Here is an 11,024-nt window from a genome sequence, read left to right on the forward strand (position 1 = left end):
GGTTAAGTGTGCGGACTCTTATCTGGGAGAACCTGGTTTGATTCCCCACTCCTCCACTTGCAGCTGCTGGGATGGCCTTGGGTCAACCATAGCTCTGGCAGAGGTTGTCCTTGAAAAGGTAGCTGCTGTGAGAGCCCTCTCCAGCCCCACCCACCTCACAGGGTGTCTGTTGTGGGGGAGGAAGGGAAAGGAGATTGTGAGCCGCTCTTCGGAGTGGAGGGCGGGATATAAATCCAATATCTTCATCTACCTCACAGGGTGTCTGTTGTGGGGGAGGAAGGGAAAGGAGATTGTGAGCCGCTCTGAGACTCTTCGGAGTGGAGGGGGGATATAAATCCAATATCTTCATCTACCTCACAGGGTGTCTGTTGTGGGGGAGGAAGGGAAAGGAGATTGTGAGCCGCTCTGAGACTCTTCGGAGTGGAGGGCGGGATATAAATCCAATATCTTCATCTACCTCACAGGGTGTCTGTTGTGGGGGAGGAAGGGAAAGGAGATTGTGAGCCATTCTGAGACTCTTCGGAGTGGAGGGCGGGATAGAAATCCAATATCATCTTCATTGTCTTCTTCTTCTTACCGAGGCCTCTCCCAAAACCCTGCCCTCCCCCTCCCCCGCCTCTCAAATCTCCAGGAATTTCCCAACCTGGAGCTGGCAGCCGTATCAACATCTGTAACTCTCGTGCTGAGTGCTGTCAGGCAGTTTGATTTGATTTGTTAGACTTATATCCCTCCAACGCAGGCTCAAGGTGGCTCACAAGAATAAAATCGCAGTAAACATTCCTTATGCATTTAAAAATAATACAATATTCAATAGCACAGCAATTAAAACAGTTTGGAAAAGAGCCCCGTGGCGCAGAGTGGTCAAGCTGCAGTCCTGCAGTCGGAACTCCCTGCTCACGACCTGAGTTCGATCCCCGGCGGAAGCTGGGTTCAGGTCGCCAGCTCGAGGTTGACTCAGCCTCCCATCCTTCCGAGGTCGGTAAAATGAGGACTCAGCTTGCTGGGGGGGGGGGGAAGTGGAGATGACTGGGGAAGGCAAGGGCAAACCACCCCGTAAAAAGTCTGCCGTGAAAACGTTGTGAAAGCAACGTCACCCCGGGGTTGGAAATGACTGGTGCTTGCACAGGGAACTACCTTTTTTAAAAAAACAAAACAGTTTGGTGCTAAGATTATTAATTCAGTACTCTTAGGTGTCCTTTGACTGCGGGGTGACATGGTAGAGGCTTACAAGATTCTGCATGGGGTGGAGAAAGTAGAGAAAGAAGTCCTTTTCTCCCTTTCTCAGAAGACAAGAACTCGTGGGCATTCAATGAAATTGCTGAGCAATCGGGTTAAAACGGATAAAAGGAAGTCCTTCTTCACTCAAAGGCTGATTAACATGTGGAATTCACTGCCACAGGAGGTGAAGGCGGCTACAAGCATAGCCAGCTTCAAGAGGGGGTTAGATAAAAATATGGAGCAGAGGTCCCTCAGTGGCTATTAGCCACAGTGTGTATATATATGTATATATATGTATAATTTTTTTGGCCACTGTGTGACACAGAGTGTTGGACTGGATGGGCCATTGGCCTGATCCAACATGGCTTCTCTTATGTTCTTATGTGACACAGAGTGTTGGACTGGAGGGGCCATTGGCCTGATCCAACATGGCTTCTCTTATGTTCTTATGTGACACAGAGTGTTGGACTGGATGGGCCATTGGCCTGATCCAATATGGCTTCTCTTATGTTCTTATGGACTGGAGGGGCCATTGGCCTGATCCAATATGGCTTCTCTTATGTTCTTATGTGACACAGAGAGTTGGACTGGATGGATCATTGGCCTGATCCAACATGGCTTCTCTTCTGTTCTTATGTGACACAGAGTGTTGGACTGGAGGGGCCATTGCCTGATCCAACATGGCTTCTCTTATGTTCTTATGTGACACAGAGTGTTGGACTGGAGGGGCCATTGGTCTGATCCAATATGGCTTCTCTTATGTTCTTATGGACTGGAGGGGCCATTGGCCTGATCCAATATGGCTTCTCTTATGTTCTTATGTGACACAGAGTGTTGGACTGGATGGATCATTGGCCTGATCCAACATGGCTTCTCTTCTGTTCTTATGTGACACAGAGTGTTGGACTGGAGGGGCCATTGCCTGATCCAACATGGCTTCTCTTATGTTCTTATGTGACACAGAGTGTTGGACTGGAGGGGCCATTGGCCTGATCCAATATGGCTTCTCTTATGTTCTTATGTAACACAGAGTGTTGGACTGGAGGGGCCATTGGCCTGATCCAACATGGCTTCTCTTCTGTTCTTATGTGACACAGAGTGTTGGACTGGAGGGGCCATTGCCTGATCGAACATGGCTTCTCTTATGTTCTTATGTGACACAGAGTGTTGGACTGTAGGGGCCATTGGCCTGATCCAATATGGCTTCTCTTATGTTCTTATGTGACACAGAGTGTTGGACTGGAGGGGCCACTGGCCTTATCCAACATGGCTTCTCTTATGTTCTTATGTGACACAGAGTGTTGGACTGGATGGATCATTGGCCTGATCCAACATGGCTTCTCTTCTGTTCTTATGTGACACAGAGTGTTGGACTGGAGGGGCCATTGCCTGATCCAACATGGCTTCTCTTATGTTCTTATGTGACACTGAGTGTTGGACTGGAGGGGCCATTGGCCTGATCCAATATGGCTTCTCTTATGTTCTTATGTAACACAGAGTGTTGGACTGGAGGGGCCATTGGCCTGATCCAACATGGCTTCTCTTCTGTTCTTATGTGACACAGAGTGTTGGACTGGAGGGGCCATTGCCTGATCGAACATGGCTTCTCTTATGTTCTTATGTGACACAGAGTGTTGGACTGTAGGGGCCATTGGCCTGATCCAATATGGCTTCTCTTATGTTCTTATGTGACACAGAGTGTTGGACTGGAGGGGCCACTGGCCTTATCCAACATGGCTTCTCTTATGTTCTTATGTGACACAGAGTGTTGGACTGGATGGATCATTGGCCTGATCCAACATGGCTTCTCTTCTGTTCTTATGTGACACAGAGTGTTGGACTGGAGGGGCCATTGCCTGATCCAACATGGCTTCTCTTATGTTCTTATGTGATACTGAGTGTTGGACTGGAGGGGCCATTGGCCTGATCCAATATGGCTTCTCTTATGTTCTTATGTAACACAGAGTGTTGGACTGGAGGGGCCATTGGCCTGATCCAACATGGCTTCTCTTCTGTTCTTATGTGACACAGAGTGTTGGACTGGAGGGGCCATTGCCTGATCCAACATGGCTTCTCTTATGTTCTTATGTGACACAGAGTGTTGGACTGTAGGGGCCATTGGCCTGATCCAATATGGCTTCTCTTATGTTCTTATGTGACACAGAGTGTTGGACTGGAGGGGCCATTGCCTGATCCAACATGGCTTCTCTTATGTTCTTATGTGACACAGAGTGTTGGACTGGAGGGGCCATTGGCCTGATCCAATATGGCTTCTCTTATGTTCTTATGTGACACAGAGTGTTGGACTGGAGGGGCCATTGCCTGATCCAACATGGCTTCTCTTCTGTTCTTATGTGACACAGAGTGTTGGACTGGAGGGGCCATTGGCCTGATCCAACATGGCTTTTCTTCTGTTCTTATGTGACACAGAGTGTTGGACTGGAGGGGCCATTGCCTGATCCAACATGGCTTCTCTTACGTTCTTATGTATTTCAATGGCAGGAATTCAGTCAAAGGCCAGCTGGAATAATGCTGTCTTGCAAGCTTGGCAGAACCGGGTGGTGAGTTAGCTTTTCAAGTGGGGCAGGATGGGTTGCATTGCAAGCGACATGGAACTAAAAATATTTTAAAACGTTCGTCTTTTTGTTTTCGTCTTCCTGTACACACAAACATAACCCGGCCGGAGCTTTACTGGAAACAGTTCCACTGCAACCTTCTTCGGGCCTGTTTGTTTTGCTCAACGGCAGCTGAAACAACTGACTCATCAAACAAGAGGAAAGGAAAATGTCAAGCTTTTGGGGCTGGCGGGGAGGGGGGGGGGGAGGCAGTGTGTGTTCTCCGGAAGAGGAATAGCAGTCGGCGTCTTTCAAAGGGCGTGCTTGCTTTTCGACAACAAGAGAGGCTCGTGATCTAATCATGCTGCAACGAAATCATAATCAGATGTTGAGGGGCCTTTAGCCGCTCGCTCCATCCTACAGGCTAAGCTGTACTCACAAAAACCAAATGGAACTAGGGTTCCAAGCCCCAAGGTGGGAAAGGCAACAGAAGGCAACTACTGTGATGATAAACAAGGATTTATAAAGGGTTTTTTTTTAACCGTTTAAAAACTTTTCGTATTTTTTAACGCTCACCGTTTCACATCTTACAAACTCCATACGATAATAAAACTCCAATCTGAATATCCATTCACATATGTCGTATTGCAAATTTTGCATAATTCATGTTGTAATAGAGGTCCAATATTAACATTTTCTCAATAATTAATTTTAATATGTCGAGCAGGCCCTTCTTTTTGCAGCAATTTTAGCTCAAAACACTTAAGTGTATGCTTTTAAACAAGCCAGTACTGTGCCTAGGGTCGCCAAATCCAATTCAAGAAATATCTGGGGACTTTGGGGGTGAAGCCAGGAGACTTTGGGGGTGGAGCCAGGAACAAGGGTGTGACAAGCACAATTGAACTCCAAACGGAGTTCTGGCCATCACATTTCAAGGGACTGAAAACCTTTTAAATGACTTCCTTCCATAGGAAATAATGAAGGATAGGGGCACCTTCTTTGGGGGCACATAGAATTGGACCCCCTGGTCCAATCTTTCTGAAACTTGGAGGGTATTTTGGGGAGAGGTACCAAATGCTACGCTGCAAATTCGGGGCCTCTACCTCAAAAAACAGCCCCCCCCAGAGCCCCAGATACCCGTGGATCCATTCTCCATTCTCTCCTATGGGAATACATCTCCATAGGGAATAACAGAGTTCCCAGCAGACATTTCCCTCCCCTCCCCCCGCTTTCTGACGACCCTGAAGCGGGGGGAGGGCCTCCAAACCGGGGGATCTCCTGCCTCCACCTGGGGATTGGCAACCCTAACTGTGCCTATCCTGAATTCAGGATAGGCACAGTACTTGGCATGTTTGAAACCATACATGTTTGAAACCATAGCATTTTTTTTTTGCAATATGGAAATGTTAACATTGGACCTCTTATTACAACATGAATGATGCAAAATTCACAATATGAAATATATGAATGGATATTCAAATTGGATTTCTATTACAACGTTGAGCATTAAAAATACGAAAGTTTTTAAATGGTTCAAAAAGTAAATCTTTATACATCCTTGTTTATCGTCACAGTAGTTGTTTAAATGCAACCCATCCTGCCCCGCTTTTTCTATTGCCTGTCCCTTTTACTGTGATCCCTTTTCTTGTTACATAGCCTCCAGGTAGACCCTGGAGATCTCCTGCTTTTACAACTGATCTCCAGTTGGCCGAGATCAGCTCCTCCGGAGAAAATGTAGCGAAACTATAGGGTCTTAGCATACAGCTATGTAAATAAACCGCTAAAAGACACCATCAATTTTAAACAACAAAACGGTGTAATGTAGAGGTCAGTGGTGTTCTGACCAAGCTTGCGCCTAGAACTTCAAACAGACAAGAGCATGTAGCAAAAAAAAAAAAAAAACATTCACAGAAGACAGTTCAAAAACAGTCTTTCCAAAGAGTAACGATATTCCAGTATTTAGTTTGTGGAACTAAAAGAAGCCCCTCCAACGACGTCTGTTCTAGATATCAAGACGTTTCAGCCGTCTTTTTTCAGTTTGGAGGCTTACTTATCACTGGAACCCAATCTCTTACAATACATTCGCAGGAGACCAGCAAGGTTGAGAACATGTCTGTTAGAAATCTAACAGACGTGTTCTGAACAGACGTCTTTGGAGGGACTTCTTTTAGTTCCACAAACTAAATGCTGGAATATTGTTACTCTTTTGTGATTGGAAAGACTGTTTTCTGAACTGTCTCCTGTGCATGTCTTTTTTGCTACATGCTCTTGTCTATTTGAAGTGCTACGTGCAAGCCTGGTCAGAACACCACTGACCTCTACATTACACTGTTTTGTTGTTTAAAATTTATGGTGTCGCTTAGCGATTTTTTCATTTACATACACCCCTGGAGAAAATGGCTGCTTGGAAGGGTGGACTCTAGGCCCTGCTGAGGCCCCCCCTCCCAACCCCCCCCCTCTCCTGGCTCCGCCCCCAAAGTCTCCAGGTGTTTTACAGCACAAACCTGGCATCCCTACAACAGAGATCAGTTCCTCTGGGGAAAATGGCTACTTTGTAGGGGGGGACTCTACGGCATTACGCCCCACTGAAGCTCCTCCCCAAACCCCCCCTTCCTCTAGGGTTGCCAAGTCCAATTCAAGAAATATTGGGGACTTTGGGGGTGGAGCCAGGAGACTTTGGGGGTGGAGCCGGGAGACATTGGGGGCAGAGCCAAGAGCAAGGATGTGACAAGCATCATTGAACTCCAAGGGAGTTCTGGCCATCACATTTAAAGGGACTGCACATCTTTTTAAATGCCTTCCTGCCATAGGAAATAATGAAGGATAGGGGCACCTTCTTTTGGGGCTCATAGAATTGGACCCCCTGGTCCAATCTTTTTGAAACTTGGAAGGTATTTTGGGGAGAGGCACTAGATGGTATACTGAAAATTTGGTGCCTCTTTCTCAAAAAACAGCCCCCCAGAGAGCCCCCGATACCCATGGATCAATTCCCCATCATTCCCTATGGGGATCGTTCATGGAGGTGCATGATGGCTGTGGGGGCGGGGCTTCTCCCGCCGGCCAGCTGGTTGGGGGAGGGGGGAAGCCTGTAAAACCGGGGGATCGCCTCTGGGACCTGGGGATTGGGAAGCCTATCCTCCTCTGGCTTTGCCCCCCCCCCCCAAAAAAAAATCTCAAGGTGTTTTCCAAACCGGAGCTGGCAACCTGGTCTGGAGATCAATCGTAATTCTGCAAAATTTCCAGCTATCCCCAGGAGGCTGGCAACCCAACGTGAAGTGGGATTATGTAGATTTGGTCTTCTGTTGGTTTGGCATTTTTTGCAAAAAGACTGTCCTTTAAAGTCCTGCTACTTTTAGGTTTGTTTTTTTTAAAACTTTTTAAAATACATAGAATCAGTTTTCCCACCCTCGAAGCGAACGCCGCACATGCCTAAGCGTCCGTTGAGGCCTCTAGAACGTTATGCAAATTATTTGCTTGATTCTGAGAAATTATTAAGTGCCGGGGGCCCAGGCAACAAACTATTTCCTGTAAACTTGAGCCAGTGTTGTCTCCGTTCTGACAGAACACCTTCCCTCTGAAAACGGGTGGAGGAAGATTCCGGAACGTGGATCCCCTGCTCTTTGACCCCAGTTCCCCGTATACTGCCTCTGTTGACAAAGGGTCTCCTTAGAATAGGGTTGCCAAGTCCAATTCAAGAAATATCTGGGGACTTTGGGGGTGGAGCCAGGAGACATTAGGGGTGGAGCCAAGATCAAGGCTGTGACAAGCATCATTGAACTCCAAAGGGAGTTCTGGCCATCACATTTAAAGGGACGGCACACCTTTTCAAGGCCTTCCTTCCATAGGAAATCATGAAGGATAGGGGCACCTTCTTTTGGGGCTCATAGAATTGGACCCCCAGGTCCAATCTTTTTGAAACTTGGGGGGTATTTTGGGGAGAGGCACTAGATGCTATGCTGAAAATTTGGTGCCTGTACCTCAAAAAACAGCCCCCCCAGAACCCAAGATACCTGTGGATCAATTCTCCATTATTTTCTATGGGAATAAATCTCCATAGGGAATAAGAGTTCCCAGCAGACATTTCCCTCTCCTCCCCCCGCTTTCTGACGACCCTGAAGAGGGGGGAGGGCCTCCCCTGCCCCCACCTGGGGATTGGCAACCCTACCTTAGAAACTTCTCTCACAGCCCGCCTCTGTTGCTGAGACTAAAGGTAGATTACAGCTGCCACAAGAACAGGGTGACGCATACAGAAGTAGAAACCATCGTACGCAGGGTACAAAAAACCCAGCAGAAACTCATTTGCATATTAGACCACACCCCCTGGCGTCACCATTGTTTCACGCAGAGCTTTTTTTGTAGAAAAAGCCCAGCAGGGACTCATTTGCATATTAAGCCACACCCTCTGACACCAAGGCAGGTGGAACTGCGTTCCTGTGCATTTCTGCTAAAAAAAAAAGCCCTGATCATATGAAAACATATAGTCTAATACAATCACTAAAGCAAGAATGACTAGAAAAAAGAACCGTGCTGTGAGACATTATAGGCGTTGATGTAGTCGCATGAATTCCAATTCATCTCCAGTATACAGAGATCCGTTCCCCGGGAGCAAAAGCCCTATGTGAAACAATGGTGATGTCAGGGGTGTGTGGCCTAATATGCAAAGGAGTTCTTGCTGGGCTTTTTCTACCTTTTCCTGGGAAAAGTGCTGAAAAGGGCAACTAGAATGATGAAAGGGCTGGAACACTTTCCCCGTGAAGAAAGGTTAAAACGCTTGGGGATCTTCAGCTTGGAGAAATGTCGACTGAGGGGGTGACATGATTGAGGTTCACAAGATTATGCAGGGGATGGAGAAAGTAGAGAAATAAGTCCTTTTCTCCTTTTCCCACAATACGAGAACTCGTTGGCATTCAATGAAATTGCTGAGCAGTCAGGTTAAAACGGATAGAAGGAAGTACTTCTTTACGCAAAGGGTGATTAACACATGGAATTCACTGCCACAGGAGGCGGCGGTGGCTACAAGCATAGCCAGATTCAAGAAAGGATGATTGGATAAACTTCTGGAGCAGAGGTCCATCAGTGGCTCTTAGCCACAGCATAATGTTGGAACTCTCTTTCTGGGGCAGTGATGCTCTGTATTCTTGGTGCTGGGGGGCACAGTGGGAGGGCTTCTAGCCCCACTGATGGATCTCCTGATGGCACCTGGGTTTTTTTGGCCACTATGTGACACAGAGTGTTGGACTGGAGGGGCCATTGGCCTGATCCAACATGGCTCCTCTTCTGTTCTTATGTGACACAGCGTGTTGGACTGGAGGGGCCATTGGCCTGATCCAACATGGCTTCTCTTATGTGACCCAGAGCGTTGGACTGGATGGGCCATTGGCCTGATCCAACATGGCTTCTCTTATGTTCTTATGTGACACAGAGTGTTGGACTGGAGGGGCCATTGGCCTGATCCAACATGGCTTCTCTTATGTTCTTATGTGACACAGAGTGCTGGACTGGATGTGCCATTGGCCTGCTCCAACATGGCTTCTCTTCTGTTCTTATGTGACACAGAGTGTTGGACTGGATGGGCCATTGGCCTGATCCAGCATGGCTTCTCTTATGTTCTTATGAGACACAGAGAGTTGGACTGGATGGGCCACTGGCCTGATCCAACATGGCTTCTCTTATGTTCTTATGTGACACAGAGTGTTGGACTGGATGGGCCATTGGCCTGATCCAACATGGCTTCTCTTATGTTCTTATGTGACACAGAGTGTTGGACTGGATGGGCCATTGGCTTGATCCAACATATCTTGTCTTCTGTTCTTATGTGACACAGAGTGTTGGACTGGATGGGCCACTGGCCTGATCCAACATGGCTTCTCTTATGTTCTCTTTAAAAAAACCCTACGTTCAAGTACGAACCGGGGCTGTCTCTGCTTAGCTTCTGAGATCTGGTGAGACTCAGCTAGCCTGGGCCCACCAAATTAGGGAATGCTAAAACAGTTGTGGAGTCACTTTAACCATCACTGGGAAAAAACACCATCTTTTTAATCAGCACGATATGCAGATATATGCAAATTTCCTTCTTTCAAATATATTTTCTTGCATTCATATAATCAGACACAAAGGTCCTATATATAGATATTATCTAGTATGATCATGCACCGAATATAGAACATCAGAAACGATATAATTGATTGTAAAGTTTGAACCTTCATGTGAGAAAGTACATCTATCGCATATCTGAACTGGTTAACGAGGAGCTAAAGGAAGTCATATTATAAGTGGTGACAGCAGGGATGAGATAAAACTCTACCATAGAGAAAGATCATAAATTACATTAGGAACAGATTTCTTGTGATAGCAGAGAAAGCAGAATAAAGGCGTCGATCCAGATAACTCACTCTCACTGAGTATAGCTGTACATCCACAGTATTCCAATGTATTTCTCCCTTAGAGAGATCCAAGCGGGCAGCCGTGTTGGCCTGAAGCAGTTGAACAAAGCAAGAGTCAAGGCTCACCTTTACGACCAACCAAGTTTGATTCAGAACGTCAGCTTTCTTATGGCTATCCAGACCAAATGGCCAAGCCACACTGTTTTATCATGTGGCCGCAGCCAGTTTGCACTCCTAAACAACAAACTGCATGTCTTTCAGCCCACGATACCCGATGCCCTCGTCTGACGAAGTGCGCTTAGAGAGCACGCGAAAAGCTTACGTTCTGAATAAAACTTGGTTGGTCTTAAAGCTGCCACTTGACTCCTGCTTTGTTTCTCTTTTAGAGAAGGGTAGCAGAATAATTTTTTTTTTGTATTGACATACTCCAATAAGGGATATTGACTGTTTATCTCATTACATATACCTAACCCATTTTCATTTTATGTATTCTCTTTTTTTTCTAATGGCAAACTAGAATGATGGTGATAATGAATAGAAAGATGTGGAAAAGTAAATTAGGTGGACAAAAACATCACTAGGAAATCCATGTCCTTTTGTTTTACCTAGACTTGCAGCAACCGCAATTAACAGGCAATTTTTATTACCTTTTATTGCTCTCCAGACCAAATGGTCTTCCAATTTATTACACTATCTCCCCCATTTGAGTCTAACTTTGTATCAGTTTGGGAAGGAAAAACTCTATGGTACCTATTGTACCATAGAGTTTTCTCTCTCAAATGGCTAGAGCGCCCGGGAAAACCATAGAGGTTTTCCGGAAATGCCTAGAGTAGCCACCGCGGAACATCTCCGGCGCAATGACATCGCT

Source organism: Heteronotia binoei, chromosome 6 (assembly GCF_032191835.1).
Source record: "Heteronotia binoei isolate CCM8104 ecotype False Entrance Well chromosome 6, APGP_CSIRO_Hbin_v1, whole genome shotgun sequence".
Lineage (NCBI taxonomy): Eukaryota > Metazoa > Chordata > Lepidosauria > Squamata > Gekkonidae > Heteronotia > Heteronotia binoei.